Here is a 19,601-nt window from a genome sequence, read left to right on the forward strand (position 1 = left end):
AAAGCGACTATCCAACCAAGATCATCCAAAAGTTTCAAAAAACAGCGCAAGAACAAAACCTAGACACACTATTAGAAACAGAAAAAAACAAGAAAAGTATATTCTAACATAAGTCACAACATACAACACTATTATAACAGCTACAATGGTTCAGAAAAAAATTACAATAGACTGTTAGAAAGTTACATACATAAAAACACAGTTAAATCAGAAGACAAAAACAAAAATCGACAAAAAAATCTTGAAACGGTACCCAACATAGAAAAAACAGTTGTTACTGCAAAAACATATTTGTACTAAAAAAAAACATTTTCCTGCACAATGACATGGAGAAAACCATTAAGAGAGTGTTTGTTACACATTTCCATATTAGTGCCAATCTCTTCTGTGGTGAACCCTTTAAATGTATCATTACAGTAGACACATCAAATGGTCACCCTCTATCCGCTTTTAACATTCCTCATCACAGCGCAGCATGAAACCATACCAGACTACCATGCACATGCTAAAACTCACTGCCATTAGGATCGTAATGACCCTCGGACATGTTTTTCAATCACAACTATGTCAGCTTTTACTATCATCGATCGATAGATTGGAAAAAAATGCACCTTCACAACTTGATTGTACTAATGAGTATTCTTTTTACGTTTCGACTGCCCACAACGCAGTATGGTTCCAATTTAATTTGTATCTTTGCAAATATGTGTTTTTTTTATATTCAGCATAAAACACTTTCTTCTATTGTATTCTTTTTTGTACAAAACTTTCTCTTTTCCTAGGATTGCTTTTAGTTTTATTATCTATGTGTAAGTTATGCATTACCTCTACGACCCTAGTCCTCGACCCAGTCATCACTCATGAGGTATCCCACAAGACAGGAAACAAAATAGGAAACGCTTTTAGGCTCCACCCCCCCTCCTGCCAGGTGCTATATTACTCCCAACCACTAGAAGCACATCCTGTTTTGTTTCCTGTCGGTTTACTTCATGGGAGACGCTTGGGTGAGTGCCGGGCACTTACCAGCTTCGCTTGTCCTGTGGCTTCCTCCTCTGCTGGGCTTTGGGGTCTCCCGTGGACCGTCGTGGGATGCTGTGGAGTTGGGCTGCTGGGCTTTCCTGTCTCCTCCTGGGCTGGGGAGACCTGTGTTGCGTGGCTCCGCAGGTCTCCCTGTTCTTGCTGCACGGTTTCATGCAATTAGGGGATATGTCTCACAGATCAACCCTATACAGTCAATGTATTAATTCATATAGAATAAAGGAAAAACAACAGCAATCATTACAAATTCAGGAGCAATTTATTGCTTACATCACTATCTCTATATAAGAAAATATATAGATTGCCCAAAGCAAGCGTGCATAAATAAAGAGTGTGAAGTGCTTAGTGAAAGGGATAGAAAAATAGAAAGACATACAGATATTTACAATTTTTTTTAAAATTACATCTATTCTCACAATCTGATTTTGTTTATGTGGCCTGGTCTGTGTAATAAATTCTATACATAATTCTCATTAAATGGAGACATTGCTTCCAAAAAGTTATATTGCACCAGAAAATTGTGCGACACAATCCAGGTAATCAAAAAGAGCGTCGACGTTTCGACTCGTCTTATTGCCTAAAGGTAAGTTGGACCGTGGCTGTGCGAGTCTTCATCAGGACTAGAAGAATTGGGCAACTGGGGGAATAGTGTGAGCCCCAATAGAAAGGGGAAATCCAAGAGGATATCTTCACTCGGAGTCCCAAAGTAACCAAGTAATGCCTTATGTCCAGGTGATGTAGGGCTATATCATCTTCCTGTGGAGGCTTACAATCTCTGCATAGGCAACTCCCAATATTTGACAATCCTATAATCAAATAGAGGACACTTAATCCAGAGGCTGGAGATGTAGGGGTTATGTTGTCCTCATAAAGCAGGCTCAATGTCTGCACGGACAGATTCCAGTATTTACAGTTTATCCCAATTGTATCTTTGCGAAGTAGCACTGGTCTCTGCTTCACAAATAATTCTAAGGCGGTAATCAATCCGCAAACTGCTCATTTACACTTGGCGTTCGGCAGCATCCAAAGCTTGCATGCCGCGCCGATGTCCGGCGGGGCATGCAAGCTTTGGATGCTGCCGAACACCAAGTGTAAATGAGCAGTTTGCGGATTGATTACCGCCTTAGAATTATTCGTGAAGCAGAGACCAGTGCTACTTCGCAAATATACAATTGGGATAAACTGTAAATACTGGAATCTGTCCGTGCAGAGACATTGAGCCTGCTTTATGAGGACAACATAACCCCTACATCTCCAGCCTCTGGATTAAGTGTCCTCTATTTGATTATAGGATTGTCAAATATTGGGAATTGCCTATGCAGAGATTGTAAGCCTGCCACAGGAAGATGATATAGCCCTACATCACCTGGACATAAGGCATTACTTGGTTACTTTGGGACTCCGAGTGAAGATATCCTCTTGGATTTCCCCTTTCTATTGGGGCTCACACTATTCCCCCGGTTGCCCAATTCTTCTAGTCCTGATGAAGACTTGCACAGCCACGGTCCAACTTACCTTTAGGCAATAAGACGAGTCGAAACGTCGACGCTCTTTTTGATTACCTGGATTGTGTCGCACAATTTTCTGGTGCAATATAACTTTTTGGAAGCAATGTCTCCATTTAATGAGAATTGTGTATAGAATTTATTACACAGACCAGGCCACATAAACAAAATCAGATTGTGAGAATAGATGTAATTTTGAAAAATTTTGTAAATATCTGTATGTCTTTCTATTTTTCTATCCCTTTCACTAAGCACTTCACACTCTTTATTTATGCACGCTCGCTTTGGGCAATCTATATATTTTCTTATATAGAGATAGTGATGTAAGCAATAATTTGCTCCTGAATTTGTAATGATTGCTGTTGTTTTTCCTTTATTCTATATGAATTAATACATTGACTGTATAGGGTTGATCTGTGAGACATATCCCATAATTGAAGGATTTTTGTAATATGCTTTTGATTTAATCATCTGCTGTGGAAATATTGGCTGAATACCATTGTACTTGAATATTGTAGAAAACCCAGGTCTTTCGACTTTTTGGGTCACCCCATTTCTGATAATGGGCACGGTTTCATGCTGCATGGTGTCCGGATCATTGTGGATGTTGAGGTCCTCCGTTTCCGCTGGAGCCCGGTCCTTCTGAGCCTCGTGGAGCGGATGTGCCGATCCTGCTGCAGCTGGCGGTGCAGGTAGGCGATTAAAACCTAGTACTTGGCAGTGTCTTGGGTGCGCTGTGGTTACGTTTCCTCCCCCTGGGGCGTTCATCGATGGTGCAGGCCCGCCTTCCCGTCCGGCGCCTGGGTGGGCTCTGGCGCGCCTGTCGTTGCGCTGAGCGCTCTTCCTGCAGCGGGATGCCTTGTCGGCCCGCGCTTGCTGTTGGCCGTGGGTTCCCTTTTGGTTGACGCCCCCTTCCTTTCTCATCGGATTCCTGGTTCGCTGCGGCCTCCGTTTGTTTGGCCGGCGGCTTGGCCGTTACTCAGTTCGTTTTTCCGGTTTCGGGCCTACCCTTCCCTGGGTCCGATGTTTGGATTGGTCGTTTTGGAGACTTTTCGGCCTCTTCGGTTTCCTTCCTCCATGGAGCGATAGAGCTAAGCAGCATATGTCTCACCAAGACTTGTGTGTTATTACCGTCACACAGTTCGGAGTACCTGCGAAAAAATCTATGCAAGGTATGGATTCGTGCAAAATGCTGACAGGTCGCTGTTACAGTAACGCAGTCACTTAACAAACAATATGGCTGTTTGGTTTGTTTTCTCCCTCTTTATGTATTCTGGGCGTGATTATGTTGTGTTTACTGCTGCTATTACTTTGTGCTTTCTGGCCGTGCATCTTCGCTCGAGGAAGATTTCTTCTCCTATGCCGTGAGGACTCAACTACTCCTGTGACGCGGGCCTGTGTGGATGTTGGTCGGATTACTCACCTTATCCTGGTGGCACTGTCTGATTTGATGGCGGGCAAGTAGGCTGTTGGTGGTCCTTCTGGTGCTGCTGACTTTTCCTAGGACGTTTCCTCAACTCTGTTGTTTCTGATGGGTCTTCTCTTGCTGCTGCTGTGCTTCTGGGCTAGTACATTTCCAGGGATCTCTTGCCTGATGTCCTTTCCCATGTTCGGTCTTGCCTCTGTTTGGGAGGCCTGTTGCCTCTTCCCTGCCGGTACACCCTTATGTGTGGATGTCCTGCTGAGGGAATGGATGGTCCCGGATCACATCACCATGCCCAGGTTTCTGTCCGAGCTTTGTCCTTTACGGGGTATGGCGGACTCCTTGACCTATTCTGTCCCTGTGGGCTCCGTTGTGGCCAGTCTTGTGGGGCGTCTTTCCATAGCATCCTGAGGGACGGCGTGGATGAAATGGTCAATCAGCTTTAAAAGATTCTTATGCTGGTTCTCGCTTTGCTGTTCGATCTGACCTTTATGGGGCCTATGTTGCCCTGTCTTTGAGGTCTGCTTTCCAGTTCCTGTTTTCCGCAATGCAGGAGGGTGGCAGCTGTCCGGTCTTGCTGGAGTCCATGGAGCGCCGGACTGACTTCCTGTCGGAGATCGCATTTGTTTCGATGAGGGCTTTTGCTATGTCCTATGGTTCCTCCATTGCTGCCGGTCGGAACCTGTTGCTGCGGGATTGGAAGACGGACGCGGCTCCATGTTCCATGGCTTTTTGGTGCTTTTCACTGGTACCCGTCTGTTTGTGACTCTCTTGAGGATAAGCTGCATGTGTTTAAGGAGCGCGGCATTCCTTGTTTTTTCGTCAGCTTCCTCCCGTGGGGGTTCCTCCTTCTCCGGCGCCAGGTCAATCCACCAGCCTTCCTGGTTTTAGCAGTCTTCCTTCAGGAGTCAGCGTGGCACTGGCCAGTCCTTTCCGCTGCAGTTTCAGCAGCACTCCCAGCAGGGTGCTGGGTCTGACCCGCAGCGTTCCTGACTATGCCGTCCAGGAAATCGGCCTCGCTGTTGGTCGACCTGTGGTTGGTGGGAGTCTTCGCCTGTTTCTTCTTGCTTCGCGTTTGCCGTCCTCCGACATATGTTTTGTCTCGAGGTTCCTGGATCGAGCTCCTGTCCCCCCCCATTCCGGGGTGGTGGTGCCTCCGACTCCTCCGGACGCCTCCCGCCGTTTTGACCTTGCTGGAGTGTCCCTGTGATTCGGAGGGAACTGGGGATGGGGGTCTAATCCGTCATCTTTGTGGTTCCGATGATCACGGGGGGTTTCGGGTGGTCATCTGCCTTCGGGGTCTGGTCTCGTTTGTGACGAGGATCCCGTTCAAGTTGGAGACTCTGCTAAGTGTGATTCCACGGATCCAGTCCAGGTGGGTGTTCTCCACTCTCGTTCTCTGGGACGCTTCTCTTCACGTTCCCATGGCTATGGGGGCTCAGGGATTCCGGCGCTTCTGCCTGGTGAGTCGGCACTGGCAATTCTGCGTCCTTCCTTTTGGTCTATGGTCCACCCCCCCGGGTGTTCACCTAGGTGGTGGCTCCCTTGGGGCGCCCCTTCATCTCCTGGGAGTGTCCGTGTTCCCCTGTCTGGACAACTGGATGGTCCAGGCCCCGTCTCTGGAGGTCTTGTCTCGCCACCTTCTTTTGACCATGTCTACAGTCAAAGATCATGGGTTCTTGTTTAACTTGCCAGAGTGTCACCTTGTGCCTGCCACCCGGAGGGCCTTCATCGGGGCCGCGTTCGACTCTGTGCTGGTCAAGGTGATTTCTGCCGGACTCCCGGATTCTACATCTCCAGTCGTTGTTGCGGAAGTTGTTGTCCAATGCTACGGCTCCCCTCCTGCAGTGGCTTGAGGTTCGGGGTCACATGGCTGCATCTGTCTTCACCGTCCCCTGGGCCGGGGTTCATCTGTGTCTTCTGCTGTGGCATGTTCAGCGGTGGGTCCCCTTTCCTGTCTTGAACTATGCTGTTCCTGTGCTTGTGTCTCTGGACATTGTAGCTGCTCTCCGGTGGTGGCTGGATTCTTCCCACCTTTCCAAGGGGATGTGTTTCCATCTGCCTCCCCCTCTGGGTTTGACCACGGATGCCAGCGCGTCCGGCTGGGGTGGGACTTTGGATCATTGGACGGGGCAGACCCATTGGCTCCCGTCGGAGTCGCGCAGGTTGTCCAACTGGCGGGTAATATCTGCCGTGGAGAGGGCTCTTCGCTTCTTTCATCTTCATCTGAAGGGTTGCCATGTCCTGGTGAGATCGGACAACACGGTGACGGTGGTCGGCATAAATCACGGGGGCGGGACCCGCAGTTCTTCCCTGGATCTGGTGGCCTGCTCCATTTTGGATTGGGCGGTGCAGCATCTTCTGGTCCTCTCTGCTCAGCACATTCGGGCTGTGGACAACAAGGTGGCGGATTCCTTGAGTCGGAGGTTTCCTTCGTCTCTGTTCCTGTGTCTGGCTCCCCAGACATTTCAGTCGATCTGCCGGAGGTTCGGGACTCCGGCTATGGACCGGTTTGCCTCCCGGTCCGATGCCCTGGTTCCCCTGTTCTGCTCCAGGACCCCGGAACGGGGCGCTTGGGCGGTGGATGCCTTGTCTCTCCTGTGGACTCCTTGGCTTCTTTATGCCTTTCCTCCCTTTCCTCTGATTCCTGCCTTCTTGCTGAAGGTTCAGCGGGAGGGGGCTCAGGTGGTGGCTCCCTCACTGGCCACAGAGATCTTGGTTTCCTCTGTTGCTGGGTCTGGCTTTGGGTCCTCCTTGGATTCTGCCCCGGTACCCCTCTGCTCTGAGGTCCCCGTCTCCCTCCCTTCTGGTTCCTCTCTCCTTGGCGGTCTGGAGGCTGAACGGTTGTCTCTTGGGGCCCAAGGTCTGCCCAAACGCATTATCTATGTGATGCAGGCCTCTCGTGGGAAGTCTACTTTGTCTTCTTATTCACAACGCTGGTCTTTTTTTTCTGGGTGGTGTTCCTCCCTTGATCTGTCTCCTACTTCTTGCCCTGTGTCTTCTGATCTTCAGTCTTTCTGGTTGGCATTCGGAAGCGCTTTGCTTGGTCTTCCTTGCGGGGTCAATGGTCTGCTCTCCATGCCTTGCTATTACTTCTGCGAGACGGCTGGGGGTACTTACGGCCTTGCGTTTTTCTTCCCTGTTTTTGCGATTTCTGGATGACGCTGTCGTCCTCTCTTTGGTTCCCGGTTTTCTCCCCGGAATCCGCTCTCTTTTTCATTCCTCTCTGGAGCTGGTTCTTCCTTCTTTGTGTCCTTCTTCTCCTTCTGAGCTTTTGCTCCATTCTTTGGATCTGAGACGTGCCTTGTCTGTTTACGTTACTAGATCTGCTGAGTTTCGCTCCTCTGACTCCCTCTTCCTTTGCGTCGCTGGATTGCGGCCGTCATCTCTCTGGCTTCTCTCGGTGCTGGTTTGCCTTGTCCTGCTGGGGTTCAGGCGCGTTCCACTCGGGCGTGTCTGCCTCTTGGGCTGCTTTTCCTGGTGTTTCTCTTGCTGTGGTCTGTCGGGCTGGCGCTTGGACCTCTGTCTCCACTTTTGTGAGCCTCTGCCGGTTGAATTGTGCCCTTTCTGACCGGACCGTTTTTGGTCTGGGGTGTTGCAAGCTGTGGGGGTTGCCCCCGCGCTCAGTGTGTGTTTTTACGCTTTCACTTGCTGCACTCCTTTGTGTCTCGTCTGTGTTTGCTGTGTCGGTGTGCAAAAGGCCTTCTTGGGTGCTGCTTTGGTATGCCTCACGAGTGATGACTGGGTCGAGGACGAGGGACGTAGAGGTAATGCTATGATTACTTTCGGTAATCCCCATTACTCTTAGTCCTACTCGTCCTCAACCCAGTCATACTTCCCACCCTCCCTCCCTGTCCAGGCCTTTGTTGCTTGGTGTGTCAGGACGTGCTTCTAGTGGTTGGGAGTAATATAGCACCTATCAGGAGGGGGGGGGGGGTGGAGCCTAAAAGCGTTTCCTGTTTTGTTTTTCTGTCTTGTGGGATACCTCACGAGTGATGACTGGGTCGAGGACGAGTAGGACTAAGAGTAATAGGGATTACCGAAAGTAATCATAGCATTATACACCGGTGCTGTATTAGGTCTAATTGTCCCGATTATGCGCAGTGCTACGGAATTTAACCCTGATTTCCTCCTTCACCCTTCAATATCCAGGACAAGAGGTCGGCAGCAGACGTTGGGAGGGGAAGAACATGAGAGTGATCCAAGATGACCATACACTTTAAGCTTGAGATTCTCAGGCAGACATGTAGAATAGCAATGCATACCAACACATATATAAAATGATGTAACTAGACAGAAAATAAATGACCTCTGCAAGACAATTACTACGATGAGAATAAAATATGTATATAATGTATGGATTGAAAAGCAAATACAAATAAAATAGGTTTAACATTTTTTAAAAAAGGGGTTCTGCAGCAGTGCCAACGGAGATGATCAGCAGCAAGGTAAAAAAAGATCAAATCTGTGTGCTCGCTTTCCGAACATCACGTCTACCCCGCATGCTGTCCTTAGCCTAGATACTATTTCTCTTAAGAAACTATGTTTTCATAGGATCATCCATTTCCTTCTTGTCTCCCACGGAGGATTGCTAGCCTCTATCTGAAGGTAAAAGTGAACCTCTTCTAGTTTTTTATCGAGTTGTTATTCAATATGTTAGTGCTGTCTAGTAAAAAAATTGTTTAATGTGTCAAGACACTCACTAAGACAAGGACGTACACTATGAGGCGCACACTTATATATATATATATATATATATATATATATATACTTCCATCCCGCCACTAGCAGCTAAACACTCCTGTAAGAAACTGTGTCTGTATATACTATACCAAAAAGAGGTATAGTGTGCAGAGTCCAGGGAGTCCCCAAAGGTATGGCAGAGGATAGGTAGGTAGAACCTTACTCTCAATGCAGTGATAGCTGGGCTGACCAGTTAGGCTTATCAGAGGGTAGTGTTGAGTATTTGCTGTACACACAAAGGCAAGAAATTATGTCACACTCAAAGACTGAATCCAGACCAACGGTTTGTATAAAAAGTTGTTACTTTGTGATTTTTATTACTAGAACCCATAATCACTAGTGCTGATAAGGTATAGAGTTTGTCACTGGTAATACTTCTCAGGAATGCAGTATGATTTTTTAAATGCAATAAAAAAAATGTTGGTTTAAGAAAGCTTTCTGTACATGACAATCAAATACAATGTTAGACTTTGCAATGATAGAGATATGCAATGCAATGTTATAATACAGTTCAATGTATTCCTATGGAGGAAAAAAAGGTTACAGACTTACAGGTAAGTACTTGATTGTGTAGTTCAGTCTAAAGCTGGGAGCACTTACACATGGTAGGGGTCAGGTAGGGAAACAGAGTGTGCCCTCAGCGGCACAGAGGCGCCCGGGTGAAGAGGTCAAAGGAGAGGTTGGACCCCGATGTAGTGATATGGAGATGGGGGTGGTACTTTAAAGAGCATTGGTCACAGGTAAGTACCTGTGATTTCTGGGTCAAGGCCTATTGATGAAAGGTGGGTATAAAGAGGGCTACAAATAGGCACCAAAAGCGCACCACTAGCGCAACTCGGGCGGTAGGGTGAAAAGTAGGCGTCAAATTCCCAATGCAAACCAAAGAAGGATATCGGTCAGGATGAAATGCTGCAGGCTTGGACCAGGAGGCTGGCAGTGGGCGCCCAATGACTGAGCAGGTAAGTTGGATAGCTGGGGGACACCTGGACACCATGGGATGGGCTCTCCAAAGTCAGGGGCGGAGGATACAGGGATGCCTTTTGGTGTCGGGTTTCCTTAGCTGGGTTCAGGCGGGGGGACCCTTTGAATAGAGGATGTAGGCATTGAGGGGGGAGTCTAGGAGAGGTCAGCCACCCGTGCAGACGAGGTCAAGATCGCTGGGAGACATTTCATTGTAAGTGATTATTTCGAACTTGGGCAGTGAGCATCGGGTGCAGTGTCACAGATCCGCCCGGAGCCAGACACTGGCGTTGGTGGACTTTCATGGACAAATCCGCTGCCCATGGGAGACAGGAGTCTTTGTCGAAGGCAGGCACAGGTCCTCTGAGGTTCTTGCAGTTGCTGGCAGTGGACCACGCCAGTTTCTGGGGCCAAGTCAGTCATCGTCTTCTCCACTGGTCTTCAGTTCTTCTTCTTCTTAGGTCACTCGTATCTGAAGAGGCAAGATTCAGGAGTACCCTTAAATGCTAGATTTAGGGGTGTTACAGGGGTGTGAAGGTCTGGACCAATGGGCCCATTCCCTGGAGTGTCTACACCCCATATTATGCCACCCTCCAGTGGGCTGGGGGCCTAGACCTCTTCCTGATTGGGTGAGTCCCCTCATCTTCAAGATGGAGGGGACTGAGATGTGTGCTTCACTTCGGCTTCCCCTACCTGAGGGGCAGAGTTGGCAAAGGTGAGCCCACCTCCCTTCCTGGCTGGGTTTTCCCACTAATTCCCCCACCCAAAGTATGGGTCCTAATCGGTGGGGGCCAGTTGCCAATATCGGCAAAAGGCTGGGGGTATTTAACAAAGGCAGCAGGATTAGAAGCTTCCCCTTTGTGGACCCTGCCCATCCCGGGGAAGAAGGCATGACACCTCCGCCCAGGCTGGGCTTTGTTTCAGTACATAGAGAGTAGTGTCTCTCTACCCAGGGGTCAAGAAACCTGTCTGGTGGTGGCAGATGGCTAGCAGCCAGTCAGGAACCACACCAGGGCTGGTCGTTTTTCAGAGGGCATCTATAAGGTGCCTCTGAGTTCATTTTACACTAAATCCCACACTGGCATCGGTGAGAGTTTTATGCGCTGAGAAGTTTGGTACCAAAATTCCCAGTTTTCAGAGGAGCAATTCTGAGGCTGTGGAGTTGATAATGACAAACTCCCAGCCCTTATACTCAAAATGGCTTCACTGCACTTACAATCTCTGCATATATGGCACAGACACTTTAGGGGCATATTGCTCATTCAGCTATGCCGTTACTAGTGGTATGGTGCACCCTGCCTTTAGGGGTGTAAGGCCTGCTTAAGGGGTGACTTCCCCACGCCACAGGCTGTGTTAGTGGGCATGGCACCCTGGGATGGGTGCCATGTTGAGGCTTAATTTTTGTCTGCACCAAAACATGCAGTCTGCAATGGTGGTGTGTGGGTGTTCAAGTGAGGGGTCTCTGAGAATGGAATAATAAAGGCTGCAGCCCTCAGAGGCCCTCTCTGGTCTCAAGGCCCTTGGTAGCAGGGGTACCTTTTACAAGGAACTTGCATGTGGCCCAGAGGTGGGCCAGTTGAAGAGACAAAAGTAGAGTTTTGGGAAAGAACACAGGCTCTGGGAACCTGACCTAGGTTGCACTCAGTCAAGTTGGGATCAGGTATCTGGCAAAAAGTTAGAGGGTAACCATGCAAAAGAGTTCCTGCACACCCCCTTTCCTTTCCTTGGTATGACCTACTTCCGCTTCTTGGTCATAATTACATTGTTGTAAAAAAAATGCAACAATAAAATACGTTTTCTGTATTGCCACCATTTTCTATTTTATGCACACATAATGAGATCAATATACCACACACCTACTAGGGCCCAGCTGGTGCTAGCTTAAACAACACACCTTTCAGTGTGTTTCCATTGGTATGAACAGCATGTCTGCTCTTTTAGTATTAAATAGCACCTCCCCCCACTTTTCCTTTCTACATTAAAAAATAGTTGTATCACTGAGGGCTATTTCGGGGAATGCTATACACTGTATAAATAATAGTATTGATCATTTTGCCTATATTGTTTTATCTTGTCATAGGCAAAAGACTGCGCCAATGACACCGTCAACAACGAGCAAATGAGCTCACTGACGAAGAGTGGTAAGTGATTTAACTTATCCTTACTAAACACAGAGTGTTTTAATACTGACCCCACTTTCTTACACACCGGTCCTGATGAAGGCCACCTGACCCAAATGAGCATCTTTTTGGTCGAAATATGTTAACCTTACATGAGGTTCAGTGGACCAATAACTAATCCACTCGAGCACCACCATTTCTTTTAACCATATCCCTTTTCTGACCAATACACTCTCCCACAGAAAAGGAGATATTTTAAATAATTTTCACGATTGCTACTTTCCAGACAGTCTCCCGGGTGGAGGACGATACATCACTTGGAGACCCGAACCCTCAAGTGATAAGACCCAGAGATGATACTATCCACCTGATCACACGGAGGAGACTTTGGAATATTAACATAAGTGATTAATTCGCCATTGATTACAAAATTGTTAACTGTGGAAGCCGAACGAATCTCTACTTATTTTTCCTCACCTTTTTGAGATTCAGAAGAAATGCCCAGAAGTCTGGAGTGTGTCAATTTTAGTATATGTCAACTAATTGAATATCCTTACATTTTCAATTTTGAGTTGGCTTAGTGTTTATCTATTCTTAGGATATGTTTTTGACACATATATATTTTTATTTATTGTGCCATTGCCAAACTCCGGGGACACGGGGGGCCAATAGGAGAAAAGTGCTAAGCCTGGAAAATATAAGTTTAATTACGTGTCTATTAACTATACATCTTTGCACTTTAACTTTTTTATTCTTAGGACGTCCTTAAAGGTGTGTTTTCCCAAAAACTTTTAACCATGATATACGCTTTTATATTTTAATTGTCATATGTTTTACTATTTTAAGGGCAATGAAGATCAGTGGTAGCTGGAACGGATCGGGGTGGGGGGCAGGGGAGTTGTAACCATTTACAAAAAAACTTCTGTAGTAGGGGATCTCTGTGTATAGTCATAATCTAGTGAATAGTCCCGCCCATGTGCGAGGACCCAGGCAATCAAAAATAATCTCTTAAGTTGTCAAGAAATGCAGAACTGCAAGACACTTAAGAGAAAATTAAAGACAAATAATGCAGCCTATACACACAGGCTACACTGTCCAGTACTTCAACTAGAAATTCCACCAAAAAAACCACACACAACACTGCCTGCCCAGTTTCTTCCATAGAGAAACTTGCCTCTACCAGTAAAAAGCCTCTGGAATGATAGAGATGAAGGCATGGACAGACAAGCCCCATAGGCTGCCATTATGTGGCTTACAATAGGATACTGTGCCTTTAAGAAACTTTCCAGAACTTTCTCCCAGTATCCCAGAATGCAAAGCAGGTCCCTTTTACTTTCAGTTCTTTTTTCCGGCTCCCGCTAACAGGACCCTGGCATTGAGCTCTCCCCTTTTTCAAGGGTTTATTGGATTTTGTTCACTTTTTTGCTAAAAAGTGTTTGAGATTTATGTTCCTTGGTGCTTTTCTTCTCTCCTGTGTGTTTGTTCAGGCTTTTATGGCTCTAAAATGCCTGCTCTTTTCGACAAATGCCCAGTCTGTGGGAGGAAGAAGGCCAAGAGTGATCCACATGATGTCTGCATTATCTGTCTCCCTGAGGCACATGTCCCTGAAGACTGCTACATCTGCCAGCACCTTTCAGCAAGGACCCTGAGGGAAAGGCTGAAGATTAGGCTTCAAGGCCTTGAAGAGAGACGACTGCAGGCTGCAGGTGGGTCTGGGCAGGCTGGGAAGGTTCCCTTTGCCTCTGCTGAGGCCTCTGGGGGGCTCCCCAGAGGCAGGAAGACCAGCAAGCGGTCCCAGTCTCCGCCGGCGTCGATTGCCTCGACGACGGCGTCGAGAGGGATGACGACGGTGTGTTCCCCTTCTCCCCGGGGCTCCGGGTCGAGAAAGCGTGAGAGATCGACGTCGAGGGGCCTGGTTCGGCCGCCGTCGAACCCACCGTCGACGGTGTCTTCATCGTCGTCCTCGACGTCAGCATCGAGCCATCGACGTCGAGGGAGGACAGACAGGTGGCGGCGCTCGTCGTCGAGACGACACCGCCGTTCGCCGTCGAGAAGAAGGTCACCAGCGAGGAGACGATCGCCGTCGAGAAGACGATCGCCATCGAGAAGACGATTGCCGTCGAGGAGACGATCGCCGTCGAGGAGACGATCGCCGTCGAGGAGACTATCGCCGTCGAGGAGACGATCGCCGTCGAGAAGACGATCGCCGTCGAGGAGACTATCGCCGTCGAGGAGACGATCGCTGTGAGAAGGTGGCCTGATATGCAGTGCTCACTATTCTAGTGAACACTATGTATCAGTCCAGCAACCCTTATTGATGATTGGTTGTAAGTCAACCTTATAGACCAGCTATCCTAGTAGCGTGGATACGAGCAGTCAAAGGCTAAAGACTCGAGAGGGCGTGTTAAGCCAGCTGTTATACCACACATATACCCCTTGAACACCAAGTGAAAGGACACCACACAAGTGTTATGAAAATAAACAGTGTATTTATTAAAATCACAACAGCCCTGTACTCTTTATGAGGACAGGGTACTAAGCACAAAACAAAACTCTTACGAAAATACTTAAGTTAGCACAGTATATACAAATGCCCGAGGGGCACGGAAAACCATATACTCTGAAAGTGGAATGCGAAATTACTAGCAGGTAAGTACAGTACTAATAGGCTTTGGAATCGCTAGATCTTAACTATAGAATCTTCAGATTACTTCTAGGAGACCCAGGGGACTCGGGTGCAGTGTGTGCACTCTCACGCGGGATGCGGGACAAAGTCTATTGTAGCTAGATTTCGCAAAGTTAGTGTTCTCGGGCGAACCCGACCTGGTAGGGGGAAAACGAAAGTGGATTCTGACCCTTGGATAGTGAGGCTATGCTGGGGCACCGAAATGCCGAGTTTACCTAGCCCAGGGGCTGCAGCTGCATATGTCTCAAAAGACGTCGGGAATCCTCGTAGACGGACCAGGAGCCTGGAAGGAAGATGCTGGCAGGCGACCAGTGAAGAGAGTTCGAAGTGATCCAAGCCTGGATCTTGAAGATGGACGATACCTGAAAGCAGAGGGGACCAAGTTCGAGACTACTAGCCAGTAGTCAGGTGGCACCAGGAGGGCACCGGATGGTAGTCACCTCGACTAGGTGAGTGGGTGACGCTGTGCTCTGCAGACCTCACGGACCAGGAGGCGTTGTCGGCGACCAGGATGGAGGAGCGAGCTGTCCCACGATGGATGAAGCTGTCGGCGTCGCTGGACCCAGGATTGGGCAACAAAGCTTTGGCAAATTCAAACCCACGCGGTGGACCTAAAATGGCGTCTGGAGTGGACCAGGAGGGTCCGGGGTGCTCCTCTCTTGGAAGGGAGCAAGGGCCAGTCTGGAGCAACCAGACCGGCAGCAGTGATGTCGTCGGGCGTCGTTAAGAAGGCCACAAGCCAGCGGGCTAGTAGCCAAACAACGCGGTGAGCAGCAAAAAGCAGAAGGGCCCCACGCAGATCGTGGAGATGCTGGAGGGCTGATCTTCGCTGCTGGAGCTGCTCAGGGTCGGGGCTTCTCGGACCCCAAAGCACTCACCAGAGGGACACTCGGCGGGCTTGTTGTGAAGAAGTCGTGCAGTCTTGGCGATCATCGGTCCCTCGAGGTCTCGTCGCACTCACGGTTCTCAGCTTGGCTGTAGAGGTGAGTAGAGGTCAGAGGTGCCAGGGAAGCCGGGTCTCGTCGAGCTGTGTCGTCGGATTCCTGAGGAAGGACTTGCAGCAGACCGCAGTGTTCTTGATGGTGCCTGCGGGTGCAGGGTGACTACTCCTTAGCCACAAGGGAGAATCTTGAAGAAGAAATCTTGATGTCCTTTCGCAGAAAGTCGTGTCTTGATTCCAAAGATGATCTAATTTGAACAGGGGGCCCACTCCTATCTTTATACTAAGAAAAGGGGCTGACCCGGTGACTAGGTCCTGCCTATGGGTGGGACTAGGAGGGGGGTGGTTACACCCCTCTCCCATGCCGGACTTTCCCCAGGCCAGGGGCTGGTGTGCCCCTGGAACTGGTTCTGACCGGCCTATGCGTAGTGAGCACCGGGGTGCCACTCAGCAGTCACCTTCCTGTAAAGCCCTGCCTACCCAGGATACACAAAACCCTGTCTGGGATGGTGCTAGCACGGCCCCTGACAGGAAACCCTTTGTCCAGGCTCCCCTCGCTGGAAGGACTCCCAGCTGCAGGGGGTCAGACTCGTGTCTGTGGTGGCAGCATCCATTTTGTGGAGCTGAGGCTTCGTTTAACTTTAACCGGGGTTCACAGTTACATACATGTCGTGTCCCTCTAGAAGGGTGGAATGCGAACCCCGTCGCCAGAATTGGCGAGGGGTTAGTATTCCAATTCGTATGACACCTTACTCGACATGTTTTGATAAAGCAATACCAAAGATAGCATTTAACCGCGAGGATTATAATGCACTTAAGAGTATATGGTATGCGTTATCATGGAACAGCTATTAGGACTTGGTTCCGCAAGCTGCAGACAGGCTCAGCTCATGCCAGAGCACCATCTCACACGATTCCAAGCACTCTGCCTTCAGGATTGTCAAGGCCTGCCATAGGAGTGACTGATAGGAATCTGTGTGTCCATTTTTAGGGTTAGATATAGGTATACTATACCTACAGCAAAGGGTGATTACACGACTTTGCCCCAGCTGTCATGCAGCCAGTTGTGTCAAATTTAGGAGGCCAGCCAGGGGTGGCATAATACATGCTTCAGCCCCTGGAAGGCCCTGGGTACACCTATGCCCTGAGTTACAGGGTCTGATAAGGTGGCCCAGTATCAATTGGTAAATGCACCTAGGGTACATGTTGTAATTTAGAGAGAGAACAGCCAGGCTGTGGGTCTGATTGGCAGGCCCACAGCCAGAGAAAGTCGTAAACCAGTGAAACAAAAGCAAAAAATCTGGGTGATCATAGGATTGCAGACCCTACTCTCCTACAATCGCCGTCGAGAAGACGATCGCCGTCGAGGGGATCTTCGGCGTCGAAGGCCTCGAGGAAGAGGACGGCGTCGAGAAAGAGTGCAGATGCGGCGTTGGACATCAAGGAGGGATAGTTAGACGTCGCCGTCGAGAAGACGATCGCCGTCGAGGGGATCTTCGGCGTCGAAGGCCTCGAGGAAGAGGACGGCGTCGAGAAAGAGTGCGGATGCGGCGTTCGACATCAAGGAGGGATAGTTCGACGTCGCCTCCGCGACGTTCGACGCCTAAGTCGCAGAAGCAACATCCGACACCGGAACAACGTCGTTCGGAGTCGAGGAGAAAGAGGTCAGCGTCGAGGAGTCGGTCGCACTCCCCGAAGCGGCGCAAGAGAGATTCTGGCGCCAGAAGTCACGCTGGGTCTGATGGAGGACGCCGGAGGCGGCGATCACGTACTGGAGGGGCTGATTCGCAGTCCCCTCCTCCGAAGAGGTCACCGGGCTCAATGTACTCAGTGGTATATACACCACCCCCGCCAAAGTCTCCGTCTCCGCCTCCTCCTATCCTGAAGGAGAATCCTCCAGTCAACCCTCCTCTACCATCAGGACAGCCACCTCCACCGCTTCCACCGCATGGGCCTGCCCCTCGATCGGTGATACCCCCGGTCCCTCCACCGAGATCGGCGTCGCTACCACCTCTTCCTACTCCGCCTAAGGGGACTCCAAAACCCAGTCCCCAGGATAAGCCACGGAAGATGCCCCCAAAGAAACCTGCGGAGCGCCTACGGACCGGGAGATCACGTTCTCGTTCCCGGAGGAGGTAGCGATCGCGTAACAGGTCGTCCACGCGGTCGAGACATCGCCATAGGAGGCACAGATCTCGCTCACGCACGAGGTCCTCAGGAACGAGGGACTTCTCCCCGACGTTGTCAGGATCACCGGATATAAGGGTGTCCCCGGTTGATGACTTGGTGGCCTTCCATGATGTCCTTCTGCGAGGCGCTGCCAAATTGGGCATATCCTTGACGGTGCCCACGCCTAAGACGTCCGTCATCTTCGAGACACTGCACCAGAAACACCTGTCTCGTCCACTACTACCCTTGGTACCGGGCCTGGAGGAACCGGCCAAGGACCTTTTCCTCACCCCTGCGGTGACTAAGGCGGCTCCATCGAGATTGCAGAAAAAGTACCGGGCTCCCGATTCGGACCCGGATTCAGTGATTATGACGGCGGCCCGCAAACAGCATGCCACCACCCCGTCGTCCACTGTCCCCCCGGACAAAGAATCTAAGTGGATAGATTCAGCGGGAAGGAAGATGTGTGGAACCTCAGCGACCTCTATGAAGGCTGCGAGTGCCTCAGCTCTGTTGGGTCGCTACGACCGCTCTCTATGGGAGTCTCTTCAGCAGTTTGCAGACCACTTGCCTCGCGAAAAGAGGGAGGATTTCCAGGAAGTGCTGAATGAGGGGATGCTGGTAGCTAATCAAATTATCAGCGCTGCGGCAGATTCATCCCTATTAGCGGCACATGGCTTTTGCCATGGAATTAACCAGAGACGACACGCCTGGCTTCGCCTTACGTCGCTAAAACCAGACGCGCAACAGAGGGTGGCCAACCTTCCATTCTCTGGCGAAACCCTCTTTGGGAAACATGCGGATGAAGAAATGGCCTGCATGAAGGCGGAGGCTGAGACACTCACGGCTGTGGGTCTGGAGAAGCCTAAAGAAACAAAGAAATCGTACCGCCCATTCCAACGGCGGTTCGGTGGACAGGGCAGAGACCATGGCCAAGCTTCAGGACAGTCGCAACAACAACAACAGTTCCGTAAGCCGTTCCAGAAGCGCCAGCAGGGCAGAGGAGGCCAGCAGCCCGCTCTAGCGGCGAAGGGCCAGGCCGGCTCTAGACCCTAGGAACCTACTTCCCCCGGATCTGTTAGCCACTCCGGTAGGGGGAAGCATTCAATTTTTTCTGGCAGAGTGGAGAAAAATTACTCAGGACAAGTGGGTGCTGAATATTGTTTGCAATGGATACAGTCTTCGGTTCACCAGCCCGCCTCCATCAATCCCTCCGGTCAGTTCGCAGTACCAACTGCAAGAATTCCAGGCGGAGGCAGATATCCTGCTAAGGAAAAGGGCGATAGAAGACGTACCTCTGTCTCAGAGAGGTAGAGGTCTGTACTCCCGGTTATTTCTGGTTCGCAAGAAGGACAAGAACGAGTTCAGGCCCATTCTGGACTTGCGACAGGAAAACAGATGGATTCGCAGGGAAAAGTTTCGCATGCTGTCGTTGCATCAGATTTATCCTCAGTTGCAACAAGGAGACTGGCTGTGTGCTATAGACTTACAGGATGCGTACTTCCATGTGCCCATTGCACACAAACACAGGAAGTTCCTGCGGTTCCAAGTCGGCGCCAATCATTATCAATACACAGTACTCCCATTCGGACTAAAGTTGGCACCGAGAACATTCTCAAAGTGCATGGCGGTGGTAGCGGCACACCTCAGGAGGAACAAGGTGTTTGTCTACCCGTACCTGGACAATTGGTTGATCAAGGCATCCTCCTTCTCGGAAGCGCGAGCACACTTCCAGAAGACGTGCGTTCTCTTGAACAAGCTGGGGTTGCACATCAACATGTCCAAGTCTGTTCCGACTCCGGTCCAATGCATACAGTACTTGGGAGCCTAAATCAATACGCTGTCAGCAAGCGTGTCTCCTTCGGAGGAGCGACGGATATCACTCCTTCGAAAGGCTCAGGCTCTTATGACTAATCCATCTACAACAGTGAGGACGGTGTCTTCTCTAGTGGGATCGATGGCCTCTTGTATCTTCCTGACGCCTCACGCGCGGCTGCACATGAGACCGCTGCAGGAG

The 19,601-nt window shown here is 49.8% G+C and overlaps 1 protein-coding gene across 1 annotated transcript in view; it reads right to left on the minus strand.

Moving 5' to 3' along the window:
• MEIOSIN (meiosis initiator) overlaps positions 1–19,601 on the minus strand; it is a 2,303,138-nt gene that overhangs the window by 1,496,093 nt on the left and 787,444 nt on the right. The window lies entirely within an intron of this gene.

Source organism: Lissotriton vulgaris, chromosome 9 (assembly GCF_964263255.1).
Source record: "Lissotriton vulgaris chromosome 9, aLisVul1.2, whole genome shotgun sequence".
NCBI classification, from domain to species: domain Eukaryota; kingdom Metazoa; phylum Chordata; class Amphibia; order Caudata; family Salamandridae; genus Lissotriton; species Lissotriton vulgaris.